The sequence below is a fragment of the Lynx canadensis genome, chromosome D1 (genome assembly GCF_007474595.2).
Source record: "Lynx canadensis isolate LIC74 chromosome D1, mLynCan4.pri.v2, whole genome shotgun sequence".
NCBI classification, from domain to species: Eukaryota; Metazoa; Chordata; class Mammalia; order Carnivora; family Felidae; genus Lynx; species Lynx canadensis.
The window spans coordinates 49,361,303-49,379,046 of record NC_044312.2 but is presented as its reverse complement, the minus strand read 5'-3'; the positions used below and the strand labels follow the sequence as shown (position 1 = coordinate 49,379,046).

The following is a 17,744-nucleotide window of genomic DNA, read 5'->3' as shown; positions in this document are numbered from 1 at the left end:
ATGTCCAAAGCTGTTTAACGTTTATTTATATTTTGAGAGAGTGAGCATGAGAGAGATAGCACGAGTGGAGGAAGGGGAGAGAGGAGACAGAATACCAAGCAGGCTCTGCATTGTCAGCGCAGAGCCTGATGTGTACAATATACAACATAATGGTTCTGTATTTAAGTTTCTCATTTCTCTTGTCAGCTGTTACTTCCCATTACTGTTACCCTGCCACCCAAATAGCTTTCACATTTGTTATTTTCTATGGCCTGTAAAGAACACATCCCTATACAGGATGCTCAGGTGACCTTGTACCTGGTACCTCTTAAATACTCTGTAAATGTTAGCTCCTGTTATTACTTGTCTGCCTAGAACAGAATCTACCACATTAACTATATAGATCAAATGGAAACTGCCACTGTCTTAACAGTTCTTATCTCCTTGGCAACAGTGATCTGGGTCAAAGGTTGGTGTTTGACCCAAGATGGGCCATAGAGACTCCTCCTGGGGATTTTCTGAATTGGACATAAGGAAAGGGGTAAATTTTCTTGGTTGGTGAAACTGGTACGATAGGAGTCTGGAAGCTATTAGTAGCCATGTTTCCAACCCAGGAAGAAAGATGGATAAGGAAATGAGGCAGATATTCAGGGACAAGATAATGAGTAAACTGTGATTCTAATTATCCTGGAGTTCAAGCTATACCTCTGCCCTTCCAGAATTCAATATGTAAACTAATGAATTTCTTTCAATGCCTAAGCTAGTTCAAGTTGGATGTATGATCATTGAAACTAAGAGTCTTGATTGATACATGATGGGAAACCAAATTATCCAAACTGATTACAATTTATAAGGGTTTCTTCTCTAAGGGAAATCTAACATCTTTAACGCTGGGGCTTTATTAGTATTTTTTTCCTTTTTTTTTCCTTCTGCTCAAGACTGAATTCAGTATGTGAATCTCAGGTAAGTGGAGTATTACTGTTTTATGTGCAACATCTCAGGTATTCTATGCCCAACTGATCTACTCATGACATTATCTCCCCACCTGCTGAGTATGAGATTCTAATTTCCTAAAAGGCTTAACAATAACCTCAGCAATAACATATATTTGAAGGAAAAGGAGGAAAGAAAATGCCTTCAAAGAGGATGATTCCAAATCCTCAGTGAAAAGAAGGAAACGAAGGTAACTTAGATGTATTTTTGTAAACAATGACTAATTTCTTTTTTCTTTTTAATTTTTAAATATTTATCTTTGAGAGAGAGAGAGGGCGAGAGAGCACGTGAGCAGGAAAGGGGGGCAGAGAGAGAGGGAGACACAGAATCCGAAACAGGCTCCAGGCTCTGAGCTGTCAGCAGAGTCCCACGCAGGCCCAGAACTCACAAACCATTAGATCAAGACCCGAGCTGAAGTTGGATTACCAACAGACTGAGCCACCCAGGTGCCCGAATGACTGGCTAATTTCTAAACAATAACTTGTTAATTTCTTTTGTCACTGCCAATAAATCTATACAAGTCTGTCTTATATACAGCCATCACTGAAAGAAAGCTTTCTGGAGATGACCACCATCTTCAAACTGAAGGTAAAAGGGACTTTATTTTTAACTAAGATACTGATCTTTGGATAAATATTCTAGAGGAAGCTGAGTGGAATCTGAAGCTCCTCCTAACCTGGCTTGCTCGGAGATCTGTTTTGAAGGTGGAATTGAATGCTGCAAACTGGGCTATTTTGTAATTTCCCCTGAACATCACCAATGAACTAAAGATGTCTGGTTCCAGAGACTTTGCTCGAAAAGTGGTTTTCAAAACCTGTTTTAGTCTTAGAAGTATTTTTCAAATGAATCTTCAACAGAAGCTCAGTATTTTAAAAAGACAAAACATTGTAAAAGATTCAAATTGAAGAGAGGAAGGGGGTATGTATCAACTGAGGGCAGGGGAGCGGGGCAGGCTCCACTTCTACTCCTGCCAGGTCAACATAATTAGTGGCTGCCCAGAAAACCACTGATGGTATAAATCAGCAATTTGATTTTGGGAAATAATATAAATGATTTTAAATGTGCATTATCTCTTTGACCCCCAATTTTAGATGTTCATAAACAATTTATTATATAGAAATACTAGCATAAAGACACAAAGATGTGTGTCTGTGAATGTAATGTTTACACATACATGGCTGTTGGATGCACTATTTCTCATAATGAAAAACTGGCAGAATGTTAATAGAGGTTTGGAAAAATAAATTATGGCTTTTTCATATAATGGAATACTCTGCTTTTGAGTAAAAAGATACATATGTTTTGCCACGCAAAGATACTTAAAACATTTCGTTAAATTTGAAAAAGTTGTAGTCTGTACAATACAATCTATTGTTTTTAATAATCTGTAATGTTTATATACATAAGAAAAAGCCTAGAAAGAGATCTACTAATAGTAAATATATGTGGGGAGGGAGTGGAAGGCTTTCACTTCAACTATATTGCTTTTGGTTATAGGACACAATTTATGAAAACACATTACTTTTTATAAAAAGAAAGTACTATGAATGTAGGGCATTTTTCTCATTCCTTCGGGCCCTGTAACTGGGTCAGGTCACATGGTACCTGAGCTCAGTATGTGACAGTCTAATTTTTGGGTAGTATCTGTGCTCAGCTGGATTTAAGGTAAAAAGGTAATTTCCCCCCCTATACTTGTTATCATTTTTGCCTGTATCTATTTTAGTGATCGTTCTCTGGAGGTCCACTCAAATCCTTATGGAAGAATGTAGGAATAAAAATAAAATTTTCATTTCTTTCCACTGTGGAGCAACCAATTTATCTTTTTTGCATCATTCTGTACTTGTTTTTATACATTTCTTAGACATCTATATGCTTTTTCCTATTAGTAGGTTGCAGAGTTGCCCGTTAAACTTATATACTAACTGCTTGTTAAACTTCCACTGCAAGTAATAAAGGAAACCTGTTATACTTCCTCCTTTTTTTCTTTTGTGCTCCATAGTTACCCTGGGAGATAGTAGCTAACAGATCTCAAAATCAAATGTCAGCAATTACTTTCTCTGACAAACACAGTATTAAAAAGGAAAAACCACACACCCCAAATGTCACTTAGGCTGGGTCCCCAAACTGAAGCTTATTACCTAATCTAATTGCAGTTTAAACCTGCCCCAGAAGTGTAGTCTTAACCAGTCAGTGGGAATTTTGCGGTCATCCGCAAGGGTTCCCTCCATCCCCTAAAAGAAGATGAAGTAATTTGCATGATAAAACTACCTGCACTCCCACTAAGGGAAAGGGACTTTGCCCGGAACAGTGTGGGGCTCAAACTCAGGGCAAGAGTCAGCATGCTTTCCCAACTGAGCTAGCCAGGTGCCCCCAAACCTTCCATTTTGTACAACTTCTGAGAGTGCGCCTCTACTTGCTAGATGAGATGCTGCCCAATTCATGAACTGTTTAATAAAGCCAATTAGATCTTCAAGTTTACTTAGTTTTGTTTTTTAACACATCCGGTGGCAGCGAACATCTGTTGGCATTTGGGGACAATGAGAAATACAGGTGTGGCACCCAGAAAACCTTAGAGTGTGCTGTCCTTGCCATTTCTGAAGACCACTGGTAAGTCCCTCTCAGTTTCAGCTCCACTTTTTGTGTTCAAGTTGCGGATCTAATTGATTCTCCAGTCCTGGGTTCAGGAGTCAGTTTAGACCTACAGCAGAGGCTCTAATGGAGTGCCCTGGTTCAATCTATAATTCCACATTGGAATCCTTCCCCCAGTTCCAGTCCACAGTCTCCTTGAATCTGCTGGAGTCCACTTTAGGAGTTGCTGGTGGTGTGCATGGCCTTCTTTTGGACAGTCTGCAGGGACATTATTTTGGTTACTACTGGTGTGCTGAGGTGCATGTATGTCTGTCTTGTGTACATAAAGGCTACTGCTAGGATCTCGGAGGCCAAAAAGCTGCAAAAATTGGTGGGCACAGATTGACATTTAAGAGCTATTAGGCTACTTGCCCACCTGACCCAAAGACTCTTGTGTTTGAAAGATGGTCATGGAAGAGGTAGACTGATACTAGGTCAACTGCCAAAGTCAAGAAAACTGTGTAACGAGGCACACTGTAACACATGTATAACCCCCAAAACAGCAGCAAGTCCCTCTTAGGTATTAGTTTGGCTCTGAGAAACCCAAAGGCCTAGCTAAAGAAATGAGATTCTTGGGGCGCCTGGGTGGCGCAGTCGGTTAAGCGTCCGACTTCAGCCAGGTCACGATCTCGCGGTCCGTGAGTTCGAGCCCCGCGTCAGGCTCTGGGCTGATGGCTCGGAGCCTGGAGCCTGTTTCCGATTCTGTGTCTCCCTCTCTCTCTGCCCCTCCCCCGTTCATGCTCTGTCTCTCTCTGTCCCAAAAATAAATAAACGTTGAAAAAAAAAAAAAAACTTTAAAAAAAAAAAAAAGAAATGAGATTCTTTATGTTCAGAGAGTTGAGTGTGCCACCTTCTGGCACAGCTGCTTATTTTGTGTCTAAAAACTTAGTCCTAAAAGATGCAGATAACTAGTAAAATGAATAAATTTTACTGAGAACAATGTGGAATTACAATGGCCATTATGGGGGAACACTCCAATTAGACAACCTCATTCATTTAAGAAGAATACTTGAAAGCAAGGGCTCTCAAATTAAACAGAACAAATGGTCCAATTAGCAAGCAGAATCCTCTAAAAGGTTTTAAAATTCTATAATAGTTTCATTAAAAAAGCTAATGAAAAAGAGAAAAGGTATCTAAAACAAGACTAATAAGATGTGCTGTAACTCCTACTTCTCCCCTCTATCCTTTGAGTACTCATCCCAGTGATACTCTGTCTACATTGCCTTTCCACTCTAAAGAGACTGTGGCAACAATTACCTTTTAAAATAAGACCACCTGAGGTTATAGAGGATCTTTCACCCTTTGGTCAAAGGCCAAATTAAGGGCTGTAGTTAGAGAATTTCTTAAACTCAGGGAGGATCCTTAAGAGTTTCTCTGAACACCTTACCTCCTGAGCTCACTTGAGAGAGGGTAATAAAATTTCACACTGTCACTTCCTTTCCAAATCTAGATCCACTGATTATTGATCTTTTGTGGGAAGAGCTGTTTCCTTCTTGCTTGTTATTTTTACATCCTAAATATGGCTTGGTTTTCTGCCTGCCTAGGACTTGAAGGTTGTTGGTTCTTCTTTTTGCTCTCTTTGGGAGTGACTCTAGACCTTGTGAAGGTAGTACCTTTTACACCCTCTTTGAGGATGCCTGTTGGGTCCCTGAAGTTCTTTAATACTGCCAGAAATATTTACTATTTGTCCCAGATGAAACCTGACAGACTGACTCAATAACCAGGAGTTTAAACTGAAAGCTGACATTGATACTTGACAGAGTACTTTTAGGCCTTCTCCCCTTAGTTATATGTACCAGAGGGAAAGAAGACATTCTCATAGGTGGATGGGTTTGTCAGTCCTTTGGCATCACTGAGGTGGCAACCCAATTCTTGGAGGAATTAAAAATAGCTGTCCTATTTTATATATCTAGTCTTTACAGGATCAGGACCGTGATTCCAAAACCAATTCAAAGACCTCCAATCTTTTTTTACCACCCCCAAAACCTCCCCTATTTATCTCAAAAGTTTTTAAATGTAAAAATTCTGGCCTTAAGGAAACAAAAATTTCTTCTATGAGAAGCTTGTACTTTATTTCCCTGTGCCTTTAAAATGTTCTACCAGGTCTTCTCCAGGAACTCTTACCTAGTCCATCTCATTAAAATGCAAATTTCAGGGAGGTAATTCTTACCAAGTAAAAACAAAAGGGAAGAATCTTGTGGAACTTGACTTGCTAAGGACAAATATAAATCTTAAGTGTCTTCTCCACTCATACTAGAAACAGCTCTAGCCATCTAGACATCTGCCAGATGTCTATTATTCCATCTACCAGAAAAACAAATTCAGACCCAAGTTTTATAACTAGCAAATTTAGTACCTATTTCATGGCAGTAATTTTAAAACAAGCTATAAGATCTCTATAAGCATTGGTATGTTTACATAAGTCTATATATGTGCATTGTAATTATGTGGTTACTTCCTACCTCTGGACAGTATTGCTAAAATTAATTTGTAATAGAGCTCTATTTAGTTGGTTTGAAGGCAAGCACTTACAAAACTGAGGACTCTGAAACTCTCAGATAAAAACGAATCCAAGTATTTTCCAAGTTCATATAATCTGGAAAAATATTTGATAGGAAAGCTAGTTTAAGGTTGATGGTTTAATTAAGACAAACATGTTTTGGGACGCCTGGGTGGCTTACTGGGTTAAGAGTCTGACTTTGGCTCAGATCACGATCTCACAGTTCATGGGTTTAAGCCCAGCGTCGGGCTCTGTGCTGAAGCAGCTTGGAGCCTGCTTCAGATTCTGTGTCTCCCTCTCTCTCTCTCTGCCCCTCCATAATCTGTGCACGTGCGCACGCTCTCTCTCTCTCAGAAAATAAGCATTAAAAAAAAAAAAAAAGACAAACATGTCTTTAGAGTTATCAACATTATATATAAAACTTTTGAATTTACTAGCCAAGTAAGTAAGTACATGTTCTTTTATAAGATCTGTGAATAAAAAATAATAGCTTCAGATAATGGCTGACTTTGCCTAATGTTTCAATGAGGTTTTAGTAAGTAATTTAAATATGATTTTATTTTTTAAGCACTTTTAAATTAAAAAAAAATTTGTGTGTGTGAGAGAGAGACAGACAGACAACATGAGCAGAGGAGGGCAGAGAGAGAGGGAGACACAGAACCCAAAGCAGGCTCCAGGCTCTGAGCTGTCAGCCCAGAGCCCGAAACAGGCCTCAAACTCACAAACTGCAAGATTATGACCTGAGCCAAATTCAGACGCTTGACTGAGTCACTCAGGCAGACACCCCAGTAATTTAAATATAATTTTAAAGAACGAGTAGAGTAAATAGAAAGTTTTAAGGAAACTTTTAAAAAAGTTTCTCCAAATCTTTTTGGTAACTTGAAACCTTAAAGTTTTGCTAAGTTAAATGACTTAAATTCATTAAATATCTAGATTACTTCCAAATAAAACAAAGTACTAAAACATTAATTTACTAAACATAGGTTTATCTACTTTTGGTTTTCTACTACAGGGAAACTAAAAGACATCTGGATGTATTAAAGCTACATTAGAAAATTTTAAATCATTTAAAATGATTCTAGAAAATTTGAAATGTATTCATGAATTTGCAAATTAAAAGCATGCTGGTAAACAGATGTTCACAAATGCTTAGTTTTCACTAGAAATTAAGGTTTCTAAGGGTTAAGAATTATTTTTAAATTTTTTTATTAACAATTTTTTTTAAAGAGTATTTTTTTATTTAGAGAGCATGGTAGAGGGAGAATCTTAAGCAGGCTCCATGCCCAGTGGGGAGCCCAATGCAGGGCTTGATCTCATAACCCTGAGATCCTGACCTGAGCCAAAATCAACAGTTGGACGCTTAAATGACTGAGCCACCCAGGCGGCCAAAAGTTAAGAATTCTAATTAATATATGTAGTTGAAGCTACTAAAAATAATAAGGGAGGGGCGCCTGGGTGGCTCAGTCAGTTGAGTGTCTGACTTCAGCTCAGGTCATGATCTCACAGTTTGTGAGTTCAAGCCCCGTGTCAGGCTCTGTGCTGACAGCTCAGAGCCTGGAGCGTGCTTCAGATTCTGTGTCTCCCTCTCTCTCTCTGCTCCTCCCCTGCTCACATGCTGTCCCTCTCTCAAAAATAAATAAAGATTAAAAAAAATTAAAAAAAATAATAAGGGAAACATCTCCATATGCCAGGAAAACAGGATGTGTTTTCAGCAAAAAAAAAAAAAAAAAAAAAAAGGTATGAAAAACAGAGACGTATTTTGTATTTTTTGTTGAGGTAAAAGAGAGTAATTTTGTCCTAAAGTGAGCCTGGTTGTTTAAAGAGAAAGAACAGGACAAAATCAGAATGCAGGAAAAAAGAAAATGTTGGATAGAAGGTTTGTGAAAAAGCAATCTTTAAAAAGGAGTTTTATGTGTGGTCAAGGTGGTTAAGATAAAAATTATTTAAAATGTTTTAATATCAAAAATAAGCTGGTACAAAATTAGAAAGTAGTGTTCCCTCTGTAAAAAAGGATGAAGTTTTCTTACACTTTTGGTCTGCTTTTGATAAGACTGTAAAAGTTTCTTTACCTTTTATATTTAAATTTCATAATGATCTGTGATCCTTCAGGCAAGTGCTTTAAAAACTTTTTTTGACAGCGCATACACCAAAGGATTTGCTAAACCAATTAGGCTTACTTGATATGCATATTACATGGAAAGCACTGGCAAACAAGTAATACAAAGTCTTGCTTATATTTGTAAGATGTGGCACATGTGGATGAAGTCCATTTGGTTGCTGCAAAAATGGTCCCTTATTGCCAGACTTTTGCCATCCTAATGTCCTTGTAACATGGCAACAATGTACTCAAATCTGAGAAAGTAAGAGGGGATAAGCAATGGCTGTAAATTACAGTTGGGGCAAAAGAAACTGAAGACAGCAGCTTGGTTCTTTCTGGCTCCCTGACAAACCCCATTTCCCATTTTTTGCACACCTTCACCTACTGTACGTTTAAGAGGACTCAAATTATGAAAAGGCATTGGTGTGAGGCTTGTGTAAAATTACAAAAACGGTCTACCAAGACCTGACCTGTCTGGTCCATAATCATGGAAAAACTGTTTGTATTTGGAGGCTTCAGATCTCCTTCTGGACCCTTTTTATACCTGCAGGTGGACTTTATTCAACTCTCACTTCGTATGGGTTATCAGTGTTCTTGTTATTGTATGTGTGTTTTCCAGATGTGCTGAAGCCTTTTCCTGCTGTAAGGCACACTGAAAAAGACAAACTGCTAGAAAATGTGAAATACTCTCTTGGGGTATACCTTCCATGGTCTCTAATAATCAAAGCACTACGTAAATCACACTTCACTGGGCAAATCATATTAGCCTTAATGAAAACCTCACCAACTTCTTGGAATTCTATTAGAATTGAATCCAATTCTATCGTAATTCTACACAACGTTCCACTGAGTCTCTGTTGTCTCACACTGGCATGACCAGCTACAGTAAGTCTCTAATGTCTTATGCTCAAGCCTGTCATCAACAGGTTAGAGAAGCCTTCCTGGATCCTAATTCAAAGGAAACCTTCAGTCACAATCTGTAGCCTGGTGACTGGGTATTTTAAAAATATCACCAGAGGAAGACAACCCTTGAGCCCTACTGGAAGAGACCTTCCTTCCCAAGTGCTCCTGGCACTGTTGCAAATCTAGAAGATGCTAACAACCTCAAAATCAAATTGACAAGAGAAGTAGCTGACATCATAGAATGCTTCTGCCCAAGATGACAGATCAAGACTTCATACTCTAAGTCAACATAAAACCTTCTTCCTCTTTTCCTTTCCTTTATTCTACATTGGCCTGTAAAGATAACACCCTCATCTGTAGCTCCCAGGCCACTGCTAAAGTGGGGTAACCTCTGGAATTTAAACAACCTTTTATTTCAGGGTAGGAGAAAATCTAACAACTGTGCCTCCAACTTTTCACAAGCAAAGTAAGACATTTCATTGTTTTAGCTCCCCTAAATTTAAATTGTTGAGTTAAAAAGGACCTACACTGGATGCTTTTGTGATTTGGGATTCACTCCTTTTGGCAGATCCCTGTATTTCCCTGGTTAGGGATAAAGGTAAATGAGACGGCGATCAAGAACTTCTCCTTAATTCTTAAATTATAAAATTTGCTGCTAAAGAAATAGCAGCCCAGCAAAGATCTTAGATTCTGCAGCCAAAGTTGTCCTTGATAATGGAATACCTCTTACGTTTTAGTTGAGCAAAGAGGTGTCTATGCTGTGGGGGCTATCTGCTATGCCTAGAGTAATACTTACGGGGAAGCAGAAACTCAGTTATATAAGATCGAAGAACAGGTTGCTTAGCTTAAAAAGTGAGTCTTTGAGTTATTTGCTTTTGACTGGTACTAATGGTCTTCCTCTCCTTTGTATCCCCACACCCCTACCCCTCTCCTTAGCGTAGGATGTCACGTACCCTCACATTGCCTATCTTCGTGATTTCATATCTGTAGGGACTCCCTGTGTATATATGAAACTAAATCTGATTTCCTCCCGTTAAACTGTCTCATGTCAATTTGATTCTTAGTCCAGCTAAAAGAACCTTGAAGGGCAGAGGACATTCCTTCTTCCAGACAGCTGGCATAGTTGGTGGGATAACCTGCTGATGGCATTATCCCTGGGTGCTGCTGCAGCAGAGAGCTCCCCAGGAAATCTGAAATGCAGCCCGCAGGAGGTAAGATTTCCTATCTTGTCTGTCTCCTGGAATCTCTATCTTTGAAGTCTGAGAGAGTGACACTGGTGAGAACCCTTTTTCTAAATTTATACGAGCAGGAGAAAATATCTGTGGAATTAGTTCCTTGGCCTTAGTGACTCTTGATAAATTTGTCAGAGAACTTTTTGGTTACTGATCCATTTCATCCTGGGAGTGGTCTTTGTATTCTTGTGTCTTTTATGTCGTTTGTCATACATTAGGTAAAGACTGTTGCTAAGGGACATCTTGGAAGCCAAAGTTGCAAAATTAGTGGGCACAGGTTGGACACTTAAAAGCTGTTAGAGTGCTTGCCACCCAGCTCAAAGACTCCCAGGTTAGGATAAGCTGGTCATGGAACAGGGGAGGCTGGCACTGGGTCACCTGTCAACTTCAAGAAAACTTCTGTGCAACAAGGTACACTGTAAAACACACAGTCCTTAATCCTCACAATCCATAGCATAAGCCTCCTATGTATTAATGTGGCTCCAAGAGACACAGGCTTAGCGAAAAGAAAAACCAGATGGTTTTTTTCCTTTGTCTTACTGTATGTCCTAAGAGCATAGCTTTGTGACCAATGAGTATATCCTTTTTGGTCTCCAGCATCCAGGGTGCACCCTAATGCACCATTAGGTTCTGAGTCTCTCTACCCTGCCATGCCAGCTCAGCACAGGTGTCTTATGAGAGGTCCCAGGCCATAGGGACCTTTGTCATCTCAACCTCTGTTGCTTATTAGTAATTAGAAAGTTCCATTCTAGTAGGGCCTGCCTGGTGTTAAGAGATTAGTGAGTTTGTCGGGGCGCCTGGGTGGCGCAGTCGGTTAAGCGTCCGACTTCAGCCAGGTCACGATCTCGCGGTCCGTGAGTTCGAGCCCCGCGTCGGGCTCTGGGCTGATGGCTCAGAGCCTGGAGCCTGTTTCCGATTCTGTGTCTCCCTCTCTCTCTGTCCCTCCCCCGTTCATGCTCTGTCTCTCTCTGTCCCAAAAATAAATAGACGTTGAAAAAAAAATTAAAAAAAAAAAAAAAAAAAAGAGATTAGTGAGTTTGTGATGGGAAGAGTCTCATTTTTGTGGGAGACCAGAGACACTGTTTTCATTGCATTATCCTCACTACCTGTGCAACAAAGGGCTTTGCTTCCTTCGATTAATTTTGGGAGTGAACCTTTGGATCACAGGGGCTACATTATCTACATGTTCTCTGGGTGCCTCTTGTGGCTTTGGCTAAGCTATTAAAAGGCTTATTGGTTTGAGTTGCTATTAATAGATATTATTTGTCAATGGCCAATTTAAATTGGCTGTATTTTAAAAATGTATATTTTATAGTGAGCTTTTCAATTATCTTATTAGTATAATGACTAGCCTTAGGGACTTCCCTTACAAGATGAACAGAAATCAAACTGAAGACAAAAATCAATGTCCACATCCAACATAATGCCCCTTCTTAAAATCTAGCCTTATCTGCCTCTTTAAACTTCCATTTCCCTATAAGATTTACAGAGAAGTCTGGCATAATCTCTAGGTTAAAAGTATACAGGTTGCTCACGTGAATGCTGAAAGCCAGAAAACGAATGTTAACTAAAGTGCCCAAGACTGTCAGTAAGGCTCTCTTTGCTCCTACCTTCCAGGGCTCTGTAATCGGGCTCCACCAGCTTCAGGCCTTTCTATGCAATGTCCTTTACAAGTATATTCCAGACCACTCACCACAAAAGAAATCACATGAAAGAAATCTGGCCAGCGGAAAAGTCTTTTAAGTTATATAGCCCTTCTACCTCTCAGAGGATCCTACCAAATTTAGAGAATTGAAAAGGTTAATGACTATTCACAAACCCTCTTCAGAGAGAAACAATGACCAAAATTTCTCCTAGACCCTCCTACAAATGGGCTGTGAAGAGCCAATATTCAGGGGCTGATAGGGGATAAAGCCAAGGTTGAATTGTATACCCAGAAAAAAGGCTTTTGTTATAAAGTGCTTTAGAAAGATTTTACCAAGGCATAAAGCTTTTGATTCCAATTTTTGTTAAAAATCTGATATAAAGAAGCAATTTAGTTAAAACAGGCCAAGCCCTTGATATTCAGGCTATAATTCCATTCTTTGGGAATTGGTAACAACTGTCTTTGTCTTAAAAATCTCTAAATGGCTCAGTGGGTCATGATCTCGAGGTCTGTGAATTCGAGCTCCACATCGGGCTCACTGTTGTCAATGCAGAGCCTGCTTTAGATCCTTTGTTTCCCTCTCTCTGCCCCTCCCCTGCTTGCTCTCTCTTATTTATTTTTTTTTTTTTAATTTTTTTTTTTTCAACGTTTATTTATTTTTGGGACAGAGAGAGAGAGAGCATGAACGGGGGAGGGGCAGAGAGAGAGGGAGACACAGAATCAGAAACAGGCTCCAGGCTCTGAGTCATCAGCCCAGAGCCTGACGCGGGGCTCGAACTCACGGACCGCGAGATCGTGACCTGGCTGAAGTCGGACGTTTAACCGACTGCGCCACCCAGGCGCCCCTTGCTCTCTCTCTTAAAAATAAACATTAAAAAAAACTCTATAAAGCCAGAAATGCAAATACAGAAACAAATCCTATCCATTCCTCTCACAACGTCTGTAGGTGTTAGAAAAGATCAGGATATTGGAATGAAATTGTCCTGCTTAAAGAAAGAAAAAAAGCTAAATCTTAAATAGGAGTTACCCTGAAACTGAAAGAAAAAAAATAGTTTTGTATTCTTTCAGTCTCTCGAAATTATAAATCTTACCATGTCTTTAAAATGGAAATATAGTCCATAATTGCCTAAGACTGAAAATTAAAAATGCAAACTTCTAAATGGGCTCTTGTGTCCAGACTCTAGGACCATTGATAATGGAGTAGATATGTCCCATCTCCACCTTGGAGAAAACTTGGATAATATCTCCATACCTTTGGGATATAAAATTTCTACCCCCATCATCTCTAGAATGTCAGAGCCATTCTTTGAAATACAAACATTAGGGAGAAGCTTTTTATCAGGAGAAAAAAGGGGGAAGTATTTGGAAATTGGGACTGTAATGTCCTCTCCACAAATACGAGTAAAAACAGAAGTTAAGAGTTTTCTTTGCATCTTGTCTGGATATATGGGTCTGTATATGTTGTAAGTGTGAGATATCTTCTCTACCTAGGAATGGTAACATTAAAATCTGTAATAGCTCTATTTCAGTTGGTGTGAAGGCAAGTGGTTATAATTGAGTGTTCTAAAACTCAGAAAGCTAGAAACTAACCCTAATTTCAAGTTCATATGATCTGGGAAAAAATTCAGTATTAAGGCCAATTTAAAGTTATTAAAGACACATCTTTAATTAAGAGTTATCAGTATTAAAAAAAAGTCCATGTTATCTCTGTTGGAAAATTTATCAGAAAAAAAAAAAACTTAGAGGACAGTGGGTAACTTTACTGCCTCATGAACTTTTGTGGGTCAACATAATTGTTAAGAACAAGTAAATTTAGATGTAAGTAAGATTAAAAAAAGGTTTGTATGTAAACTTTTGATTTTTTAAAAAATTTGTTTCTTCTGAGAGAGGGGTAACACGAGCTGGGAAGGGGCAGAGAAAGGAATTGAAGCAGTTCCATGCTGTCTGCACAGAGCCTCATGTGGGGCTCGAACTCAGACACCTAGCTGACTGAGCTACCCAGACGCCCCTGCATATAAACTTTTAAATTGCTTCCAGAATCTTTGGTAACCTGAAACTTTAATGTTTTTGCTAAGCTAAACATAAATTTATCTACTTTTGTTTTATTACAGAGAAACTAGAGATAAGTTTAGATGTTAGAAAACATGTTTTGGAATTCATTGTGAAAAAGCACATGTTTCTAGAAATTATGAAATGTACTCACAAAACAGTTCACAATTGTTTACTATTTAGTTTTCACTAGAAATTAAGGTTTCTAAGAGTTAAGGATTCTAATAAATGGTAATAATTAAGACTCCTAGAAATAAAGGAAACAACTGTGTATGCCGGGAAAGTAAGATAGGTGTTTTGGGTGAGACAAAGTACGAGGAATAAAAATTGTGCACTAAAATTGCAGTATGCAACTGATGTCACCCTTCTCTGACTTGAGGTCTCAGGTGACCTTAAGGAGGAATCACACAGGTAGAACTGGCAAATTGGAAGCAAAATTGCAAGCAATATTTTCAAACAATCAGATATGATAGAAACAATGTATTAAGATGACCTAAGGGTCTTTCTTGTGTCTATCAGTAAACCTGAATTTTAAGGACTGTAACAGATTATACCTTGTGACACCCAAGTATTTGGAGAATGCTTACAAGCACATAAACTCCTTCCTTTTTATGTATATAATCTGTAGCTCACAAGTTTTTGAGCAGTTCTTCAGAGCAATCTGAAAGACCGTCTCCCAGACTACAGTCCTCAGTAAGAAAAAAAAAAAAAAAAAGCATTTATTAGCATACTTTGAAGTTGGTTTTCTTTCACTTGACAAAATACAGTTTTGCTAAAGGAAAAGAAAATAATTTTGTCCTAAAGTGAGTAAGGTTATTTAAAGAGGGAAAGTTGTAGAAGGTTTCTGGAACAAGAAATTTGAGAAAAGAATTCTATGTGTGGTCAGTACTGGCTAAGATTAGGATGAAGTTAAGTAAATAATTTTGTCACTTTGTTAAAAGAACAAAATTTTCCTGAACTACTGGTCTGTTCTTAATAAGTAATTGCAAACAAAGTTTTTCTTTACATTTAAAGTTACCTGCCTAGAAAACAAGGATTCTGTGTTTGGTCTTCAATGACTTAAGAAAACTGAGTCTTGATATTAAAAGGGCTAAATTTTGGGGCGCCTGCAAGTGTCTGACTTTGGCTCAGGTCATGATCTTGCAGATGACATGTCAAGCTCTGTCCTTACAGCTCAGAGCCTGGAACTTGCTTCAGATTCTGTCTCCCCCTCTCTCTGCCCCTCCCCCATTCACTCTCCCACTCTAAAAAATAAACAAAAAAGCGCTAAATTTTGCTCACAACTATGTAACTGTCTCTAATTGCCTTTGAAATCTTTTACTGTCACTTTGGCTAAATAAATATGTTTCAAAATAATTTGTGACCCCATTTAATCAAATATACAAACCTTTTAAATATTTTTGATAAACTTCCAAAAATAAAATTCTGAAGTTTTTGGACCATAATCTTAAATGTAAAAGATTTTGTAACAATTTGGTATATTAAATTGCATGGGAAGCACTGCCAACACTAAACCCTCTTAGATTGTTTATATAGATATGTTATTAAAATGGGTGAAACTCCTAAAAATCTGTTATCTTTGAAGTGTTGTATACCACAGAAATAACTAAATTTCCTTATCAACTGTAATCAGATCTAGAACTATGGTCATATTTAAGTCTTGTCATGTTACTGTTTTAGTCTGATGCTATTGCAAATGTCTTTAGTGACTCATGCAAAGAACTCTGAGTACAGGTTTCCAATAATTTTAAGATAACTGAACCAGGTAAGAATTTTTGAACTAGTGAAAAAACCAGATCTAAGCAGAACAAGAATTATTAAACAGGACTGAATGAATGGAGATTTATTTTTAAGACTTTATTTGAAACAATGATTTTTGTTTTTCCAGATATATGGAAACTTTTTTTCTTAAGCTAACTAATAGCAATTTGAAACATTTATCTTTTTATCCCTACCTGATCCCTCCAGCATTCAGAAACCCAGTGAGTATTCTATTTTCATGACAGTATATTTGCATAAGTTAACTAAAAATCTCTTCTCCTTTTGACTAGAATGTTGTATTTTAGACAGATCTGCATAGATTCAGATATGAGCAGACAGCTTTAAGGAACTAAGATGGACTTTATGGGGCCTAAAAAGCCCCTTTGGAAATATCATCCTGATTGATACCTTGCTTACAGAGTACCCAGCAGCTTTACCAGGTGAGTAAAGAAGGTCACTTCCTGGTCAGTGCAGGAACCTTGAGAAGAGAATTCACCCAAATATATAGGTATTGCAGGTGAAGTCTGACCACAAGTATTTGGCTTGGCTTCTGGCCTTGAGATGCTGTTAAAAGTTCAATCTGGAAATCCTGATGAGTAGTTGCAGCAAAGGAGATCTTAAAGAGCCTACAGAGTCAACTGCACTTATGTAAATAATCAGGCCAAATTTTTTTGTTTTGTTTTTTGTTTTTAAATTAAACTTACTTTGCAATACAATTAGTGTCAATTTGGCTATGAAGGTGATTACAGAAAGACACACCTGTGTCTAACACCTGTGTATTAGATTTTAATATTATTCATCAAACTGGAGTAGAGCCTGATTGCCTCTAGTTTCCTCCAATGACTGGCTACAACTGTCTAAACTAGTATTTTCAATTTTTCTCCTACCTTTCTGACTTGGAATCATGTTAAGAACTAAAACTTTTCTTTTCCCTGAAACCCTACAAACTAAACTTCAGAAAAATCACACTAGCTCACACCTAGAGACAACCTTCATGCCTGTCATTCTATGGGTCACTCAAAAGATCAGAGACGGTTGAACTATAAATGAAAATCCGTCAGACTCACTGCTTGCTCTGACTCAGTCTGAAAATGCTTCCAGCCTGACAACTAGAAGTCATGACTACCCTTGACCCAATCATTAACCGTTGTTTTCTTTTGTTCTGACAGAACCAAAACACCCGATTACTTATTTAATACCTGATTACTTAAATCACAAGCCTAGCTTTGAGAATATCCCTACCTCATGGCCTTCTGAAATGAGTTTAACTGAGCTGATCTATTGTCTGATCTATTGTACTAGGTGATCTGTTGTACAGACTGGTTCAATGAGACAGAACAATCTACCAGTGCTCAACTTTCATGTGTGAAACTTCAGGGAAGTTTCCTTCAAGTGCCAAGGGCAGACTGCCCCAAGACAGGTGATTTTGGCATGAATGTTACTTTGAGTTAAAAGCAGTCAAACCTAGCAGATTAGGAAAAGCTTCTTACTCCCATTCAACTGCCTAAATTTACATTTACATAACGGACAGCCTATATACCAGGAACACAACTATTAGTGGAGATTCCTCTTTACCTAAGATATCTAGTATTTGCATAACAGCAACTTTTATTTTCCAAACATCTCCTCTCACCTTCCTGCCAATGGCCATCCTTCTCTATGTATCCTCAGACCCCTAAACCCCTTTCCTTAGCTCAGGATGTCATATAAGCCTTATGTTGCTTGAATGTCTTTGGAATTTCATGTCTGTTTTCTCCTGTTAATCTGTCTGATGTCAACTGCAAAGGACATTCTTCCTCCCTGATAATACCGTAGAAAAGAACAACAAAATAGTGGTAACTGAGAGTAGCACTAATGCTTTAAGTTTTGATCATATTTTTTAGTTAAACTGAGACTTAACAAAGGGGGTGAACTGTTAAACTGAGATTGAAAACCAGGGCTTAATGGCTAATCTAA

General features: G+C 38.3%; 1 protein-coding gene and 1 long non-coding RNA gene across 5 annotated transcripts in view; one reads left to right on the top strand and one right to left on the bottom strand.

The window, feature by feature from the left end:
- Positions 1 to 17,744, bottom strand: part of CCDC90B (coiled-coil domain containing 90B) — a 49,997-nt gene that overhangs the window by 1,646 nt on the left and 30,607 nt on the right. The window lies entirely within an intron of this gene.
- LOC115524972 lies at positions 7,931 to 16,442 on the top strand. The gene is made up of 3 exons (XR_003972274.1): positions 7,931 to 10,312; positions 15,996 to 16,009; positions 16,094 to 16,442. It is a non-coding gene; the product is annotated as an uncharacterized LOC115524972 (long non-coding RNA).